The 7,814-nt window shown below is 44.7% G+C and overlaps 1 long non-coding RNA gene across 1 annotated transcript in view; it reads left to right on the top strand.

The window, feature by feature from the left end:
* Window positions 1-1,515, top strand: part of LOC116218207 — a 3,921-nt gene extending 2,406 nt beyond the window's left edge. The window contains exons 3-4 of the long non-coding RNA XR_004162734.2: window positions 1-47; window positions 1,468-1,515. The exon at window positions 1-47 is cut by the window's left edge and continues 156 nt beyond it. This is a non-coding gene — a long non-coding RNA (uncharacterized LOC116218207). The remainder of the gene's footprint in view (window positions 48-1,467) is intronic.
* Window positions 1,516-7,814: the final 6,299 nt, after the last annotated feature.

Genomic DNA, 7,814 nt, shown 5'->3' with positions numbered 1-7,814 from the left:
CTCTGTGAAAGGACTTCGTAGTTGCTGTAGAAAAGTGAACTGTGCATGTGAGTTCATTATTGTTCTTTGTCATGTGGCATTTGACAGTCTGACCGTAGTGAACTCTCTTTCTCAACCTCGCTCTCTATCTCTCTTTTGGCCTCTCTCTCTCTCTCTTTTTCTCTCCTTCTCTCTCCCTCTTCCTCTCCTTCTCTCTCTCTTCCTCTTTCTCTCCATCTCTCTCTCTTTCTCTCCTTCTCTCTCTCTCTTCCTCTCCTTCTCTCTCTCCCTCTTTCTCTCTCTCTCTCTTTATCTCCTTCTCTCTCCCTCTTCCTCTCCTTCTCTCTCTCTCTCTCCTCTTTCTCTCTCCTTCTCTCTCTCCCTCTTTCTCTCTCTCTCTCTTTATCTCCTTCTCTCTCCCTCTTCCTCTCCTTCTCTCTCTCTCTCTCTTCCTCTCCTTCTCTCTCTCTCTCTCTCTCTCTCTCTCTCTCTCTCTCTCTCTCTCCCTCGCGCAATGAGCGAGAGCCCAGCTGCATGTGCATGCTGTAATTATTGACTTCTGTGGCCGTGATCTGGTGGAGAGTGTGTCTGGTCGGATGAGGCTTACCCATAAATAATCAGATTGATAAAGATGTCAAATTGCCCTCTCTCATCTCATCATCCTTAATCTCTTAGTCTTTTCCACCGAAACATCGTGACCTAATTTTTCGTCACGGAAAAAAAGAAGGCATCAATTAAGCCTACAGTTTGAAAGATTTTTTGCACAATATTGGATGGACGAGGAGCTTAGAGAGGTCACAGAATCTGCTTGAACCAGAATGTACGAAGACAGTTGATCATCCCGCAAGCCTTGATCATTCTGCATGAATGTTTCAGAAGTGAAAATTCATTTTTTTTTTTGTCAATCTGAGGCTGCCAAACTACAGTGCTGTGAGCGGATGAGTCAGAGTGCTGTGGTTGAGTTCAGATGTGGGTTAATGCCTCATCCTTTCCAGGTGGTGTTTATACCCCCTCTCCTCCTCCTCCTCCTCCTCCTCCTCATTCCACCCCTCCCAAGAACCTCATGTCGCGGTGAAGAGTTCGCCAAATGGCGTCACTTGCGTCACAGCTTCATCTGTATGCTGCATCAGGCTTCTTCCTTTTCTTGAGGGCTCTTTATCATCGTAATTGCTGGCATGGAGCAATGCTTTCACACAAATGCATCGGAGGCTGGGAAGCCACACTGGTGCGGTTAAAGACGCAAGACACAGTAATGAAAGTATAGACACAGGGGTCAAAAGGTCAAAGATCGTGGGAGTATTATTGCTCTTTGTGGATGTGTTTTCTGGCTATTGATTATATGTTGATTATATGCTGAATAAGGTGCGGGAGAAAAGTTTGCCTAAGCCTGTCACGCCCCAGGCACTTCCAGTTGCTTCAGCTGATGGGAGAGGCCTGATGGGAGTTGGGTTTCTGACTTGGGTGTTTCATGTGATGTCTGTCTTTCAGCATATGGCTGCAGTTTGGGAAGGAAAACACTGGAGCCCTGAAAAAAGAGAAGAAAGAGAGGAAATATATGGGACTGGCTACAGCTGCAAGGCTATGGTTGGACTGAAGAGAGTTTTCTGAACATTTTTTTCATGTTGAGAGATTTTATTTTTAATAAACAAAAGCTAAACAAAAAACAAGTAAATAAAACAAACTAAAATACAAGCAAAAAACGATTCATATCACCAGTTGAAATCAAGAGTCTTTCAGAATCATTAACTGTCACAGTCCCTTCTCTCATACCCAGGACCTGTCCCGTAAGTCACTCAGTGATAGATACAGAGAGGGAGTCAGAGACAGAAATCAAAACAAAAGCAAGGAAAGACCTGGGCAAGAACAGAGACACTGACAGATGCAACACACACAGAGGGGGAACTAAAACTGGAGAAAGAAAGAGAGAGAAAGAAGAAGAGAGAGTGAGAGAGAGAGAGAAAGAGAGAGTGAGAGAGAGTGAGAGAGAGAGGACGACCTCTCCCATGTGGCCACCATACTACGCTCTCTCACCAGAGATTGATTAAGGGGCGTTGGGTTCTCATATCTGACATCAAACGGAGGTTTGGGCTGCAGCAATAAACCAAAGCATATGAGGGCTATAAAAGATCTAATAACAACCCCCCCCCCCCCCCCCACACACACACACACACTAAAACACACACACACACAAACACATGCACACACATGTACACACACACACACACACACACAGATACAGACATAAACTGAGGTGTTTTAATCATATTCCTCATATTTGTCGGAACAGTCAACAGGCATTGTCTGATGTTCACAACATCTCTGTTAAAGAGGGTTAATAGAGGAACCGTGAGCACCCAAACCACCGCTGTCACTTCTCTTAGCTAGTCAAGGGATGATCTGGTGTCACTTCTCTTAGCTAGTCAAGGGATGATCTGGTGTCACTTCTCTTAGCTAGTCAAGGGATGACCTGGTGTCACTTCTCTTAGCTAGTCAAGGGATGATCTGCTGTCACTTCTCTTAGCTAGTCAAGGGATGATCTGGTGTCACTTCTCTTAGCTAGTCAAGGGATGATCTGGTGTCACTTCTCTTAGCTAGTCAAGGGATGATCTGGTGTCACTTCTCTTAGCTAGTCAAGGGATGATCTGGTGTCACTTCTCTTAGCTAGTCAAGGGATGATCTGGTGTCACTTCTCTTAGCTAGTCAAGGGATGATCTGGTGTCACTTCTCTTAGCTAGTCAAGGGATGATCTGGTGGCATACAGATGTCTGACATGAAGGGTCGGCTGTAAAAGAGGCCTAACACATCATTCGAACACACACACTTAAACATACAGTCACATGCAGTGGTGGAGGAAGTACTGAAGTTTAGTACTTAAGTAAAAGTACAAGTACCCAGGAAGATAAAAGTAAAAGTAAAAGTAAAAGTACTACATCAACAATCCTACTAAGTAAAAGTAAAAAGTATTTACTTTTAAATTTACTTTAAGTATTTAAAAGTAAAAGTACTCACGCAATGGGTTGTCTCTCAATGTCTAGGCTGTGCCATTTTGATAAAGAAATAGCTACTGGTAATAAATGCCTCTACAGATGTCACTACTAGTAATAATTATAAGCAACAACATTTGTTAATTGGAAAGGTTGGTGTACTTATTGTGCCTACCATCTGTAATACTGTTCACACTATATCTTACAATTCTGCGGATGACAAGTTATCTACCAGGGATTATTTGCAAAGTTAATACCATTAAGCCAAACCAATAAAGACACCATGTGATATCTTTAAATCTTTTATTTAATTGTAAACGTGTAAAAAAGGGAAACATGGAACATGAAAAACAAATGTGATTGTAAAACTGGACAGAACAAGGCACGCTAGCTTGACATAGCTAACCTACCAGCTTTATCTTACCACTACGTTAAATATATAATGAAGGTCCAATCATGTTTTTTTGATGCTATTGCTGTATGTCAACATGCATTTCGCTAGATAACATTATAATATCATGTCAGTAAACGAATTAAATACATATATCAATATTCAAAAGTCAGGGACATTAACTTAGCATAGCAATCACTCTGCTTACCTCGATATGCTACTTTAAATTTGAGGGCGAATTATTGAAGGCTAGCAACTCCTTTTTTTGAGGGAGACAGGAAACGCATTGAAACCTCCAGGAGTCATTCTTGGGGCCTTTGAACTCGAACATATCTTTTAAATAGGGCCAAGGGTGGCTCATATCAGAGGGCTCAGTTCAGGCCGACTCTGGATCCATGTTGAATAGGCAGTAGTCAGGCTGAATGTTCAACTATAACAGGCAAAGCTACCGCTAGTGCTGCTGCCAAACGCGCACTCTGATATCATTGGAGTTGATAGAGCCACCTGATTGGTTTAAACTTCCAAAACAGCAACGCAATCCATAGTTTTGTGTAGGCAACATTTTGGCGAAACTATGTTCATAAAATGTAACGAGTAACAGCACATATTGTAGAAATGTAGCGGAGTAAAAGTATAGATAATAGCTAAAAAATGTAATGGAGTAAAAGTAAAAAGTATGCACTATTATTTTTACTTAAGTAAAGTACAGATACGTAAACATTTACTTAAGTAAAGTAACGAAGTAAAAATACTTCGTTACATTCCACCACCGGTCATATGTCCACTGACACACACACACACACACACACATGCACACGCACACACATACACACATGCACACGCACACACACACACACACACACACACACACACACACACACACAAAGCACCCATGCTGTAAATGGAAGAAATTCAATAAGGATGACAAATCACACAACTGAGTTATTATGACTCAAAGTTATGAGTCAAGATGAAATCCCACTCTATTTGTGTCCTGTCCTGCTCACACACGCCACATAAATAAGCCAGCCCTGATATTGACAGACACAAGGCTACAGACGGGAAGAACATGTCCACAACACTCTCGGCCTGCTCCAGTGCTTTGCTGTTAGTTAAGGATACGGCACGTACTCTTGTCTAAATATCACCAAAACTACGAAACTACGGGGTGCAGCCACAGTTTGACTCCCACAGCAGGGGACCCACAAAGCGAGCCCCGGACGAGCCGCCACTTCCACTCCCACTGAGCTGAGGCGGCTGGAACGCAGTGTTGTCTCTGCACACTGTTTACAAATAGCTGCCTCCCTAACCGGTGGCTGACTTCAATTTGATATGATGATTTAGCAGCTCTCTCTCAGTAGCTGGGTCACACTCATGCTCGACGTTCCTGCCGCCCAGATAGAGGGGGGGGGGGGGGGGGGGGGGGGGGGGGGGGGGGGGGGAGCAGAATGAAAGTATGAGATAGAGGTGGTGTGGTGTGTGTAATGTTGTGAGAGAGGAGAGTGTGTGTGTGAGTGTGTGTGTGTGAGTGGTGAGGAGGTGTGTGTGTGTTCGGTGTGAGAGAGAGAGTGTGTGTGTGAGTGTGTGTGTGTGAGAGAGAGTGTGTGTGTGTGTTCGGTGTGAGAGAGAGAGTGTGTGTGTGTGTGTGTGTGTCAGAGAGATAGAGAGTGTGTGTGTGTGAGAGAGAAAAAGAGAGAGAGAGAGAGAGAGAGAGCTACTGAATGCCCTGTGTAGACAAACAATGCAGTCTCCCTGGCGGAGTCGAGGGGCACTCAGTCACCATACAGAGGAGGGGACGGGGGAGACGGCGCCGACCCGGTCCGTTCTCCTCCTGCTTCTAGGCTGGCTGTCCAGTGGCCCTGTTTGACAAGTCATCTGCCCAGAGCCAACTGCAGACACCCAGTCCACATAATGCCTGAGTCCACCACTCTGAGATCCGTGTTTATTTAAGCACACACACACACACACACACACACACACACACAGAGAGAGAGAGAGAACAGGCAGCCGGAGCAATCTGCTGAATCTGCTGAATCTGCTGAGGCAACCCTACAATCATGACTGCCTCTGCCCCCGTTCCTCTGCCCATAGTGTTTCACATGACATGCTAACCTGTCTCACATGACATTCTAACCTGGACTCCTGGGAGAAAACTGACTCTGAAGCAGTGAGATTTCATTACTTTTTGGTATAAATACCCACACTGTATATTTACGTGTGTATTTACTGTCCTTGTGTTCAATAATTTATGAAAACAGAAAGGTTGTTGAAGCATGATCCTGTAAAGTGCACGGATGTGTCCATTTTTGTAACTTCCTGTCAATATCCAAGCAGTTTCTAAAATAAAAAGCAGTGGGGTTTGAATAGTGTTTGAGTGGCATGTGGTCTGCAGAGAAAAGAATATTAGGAAATCTGTGGTTTTAAACAAACTAACCGCTCAGCGCTTTTTAAATATTAGTGTGTTTCTGCGATGTGATCTTACTCGGGAAAAGCCACCACACCTATTTCTGTACGCAATGTTTGAAACCCCTTGCCCTGTGTCACATGGCTGTTACATTCTTCATGGCTTTAGCGGACGTTAACCCTTTAACTCTATCTTTCCTGTGCTTCGTCATCTTTAAAAAAGGCTTCCTCTTGATGGCCAGAGAGGCATTCAAGGCTTCTAACTCATTTCCCCAGTTCTGCTTTAGCCCCAGACAACGGATCGAAGCCAGGGTCTCTCCTTATGAAGTATCCAGCACTACATGCAGCTATGTGCTTGAAAAAGGAGATTTTGAATACCCTTCAAAGGGGACACTGTAACTTTGAGGACAAGCCAGGGTGTGGGTGTGTGAGCTGACTAACAATGCAGCTAGGTTAATATAGCATGTTAGCTCCAGGTTTTGATCCCCTACCACCTTCATGACTCATGCAGCTAGGTTAATATAGCATGTTAGCCAGCATGCTAGCTCCAGGTTTTGATCCCCTACCACCTTCATGACTCATGCAGCTAGGTTAATATAGCATGTTAGCCAGCATGCTAGCTCCAGGTTTTGATCCCCTACCACCTTCATGACTTATGCAGCTAGTTTAATATAGCATGTAGCCAGCATGCTAGCTCCAGGTTCTGATCCCCGACCTCTACAAGACTCATGCAGCTGGATTAATATAGCATGTTAGCCAGCATGCTAGCTCCAGGTTCTGATCCCCGACCTCTACAAGACTCATGCTGCTGGGTTAATATAGCATGTTAGCCAGCATGCTAGCTCCAGGTTCTGATCCCCTACCTCTACATGACTCATGCTGAGTTCATGTATCTCTTCATTTGAGCTTGTGCAATTTCTGTAATCAAAGCCATCTTTTTAGTCATCCTGCCTGCCTTGTCCTGCCGTTTTTATTACCTAATTGTCAGCATTTTGGATGCTGGAAAAGCCTTTGTTGCCTTAGCGTGCCTCAAAGCTATCATGACATCATATATCTGAAAGGTATGGCAGAGGACCTGGTTATGACAGGATGATAATCAAGGTCTCAAGTAATGATTAGTCAGCATGATTTGTGGTTAAAGGGTCAATGTACGGCCGTGTGGTTTCTCAAACGATGCACACATAAATAGGTATTATTACCAAGGTTTAAGGTAAGTAGGACTCTACATGACTTGCAGCAGAAACACTATGAGACTGAACCTTCCAGCAGACTTGTGGAGCAGACCTGTGGATCCAGGCGCGAGGAGGTTCATCTGAAGCAGACTTGTGGAGCAGACCTGTGGATCCACGCTGTGTTATGTCCAGTCCTGTTTACTAGTTAAGTTTGCCTGATTTTTATCGTTTATTCTTCTGTTCTGTGTTGTGTTTGTTTACTCATCTCTCCTCTCGTTTCAGACTCCTCACGCCCTGCCTTGTGTGTGCTCCGCCTTGTGGATTGTCTGCCCCTCCCTGATTGTTTGCAGGTGTTTCAAGCGCCCCAACGATTTCTACGGAGGAGGTTCATCTGAAGCAGACCTGTGGATCCACACTGGAGGAGGTTCATCTGAGGATCTTTCTCTGCTGACATTACTGCCACAGTAGACACACACACACACACACACACACACACACACACACACACACACACACACACACACACACATACACACACACAGATACTGCCACATAACAGTAGAAATCCCTTCCGACGAAAGCAGTCCCTCAGGTGTGTTGCCCTACACCCAGGTGAAAGACATATCCTGTGCTTTCAACTCTGGAAGGGGAAAAGAAAGAGAAAACAGCCACACACACACACACACACACACAAAGCCGCTCTCAGTCATGGAGAGTGGAATGAGACCTGTCTCTGTTTTGCCTCGCTGTCAACAAAAGTCTGGGCCCTACCAGGCCCCACACACACACACACACACACCAGGTGGTGCCTCTACAAGACAGGCCGTCTCAGTCAAAGGAATGCACTAAGAAGATGAGACCCAATGTACACTCGTTCTCTCAGTC

Source organism: Clupea harengus, chromosome 21 (assembly GCF_900700415.2).
Source record: "Clupea harengus chromosome 21, Ch_v2.0.2, whole genome shotgun sequence".
Taxonomy (NCBI): domain Eukaryota; kingdom Metazoa; phylum Chordata; class Actinopteri; order Clupeiformes; family Clupeidae; genus Clupea; species Clupea harengus.
Note: the sequence above shows the minus strand (reverse complement) of the source record. Positions and strands in the feature narration are given on the sequence as shown.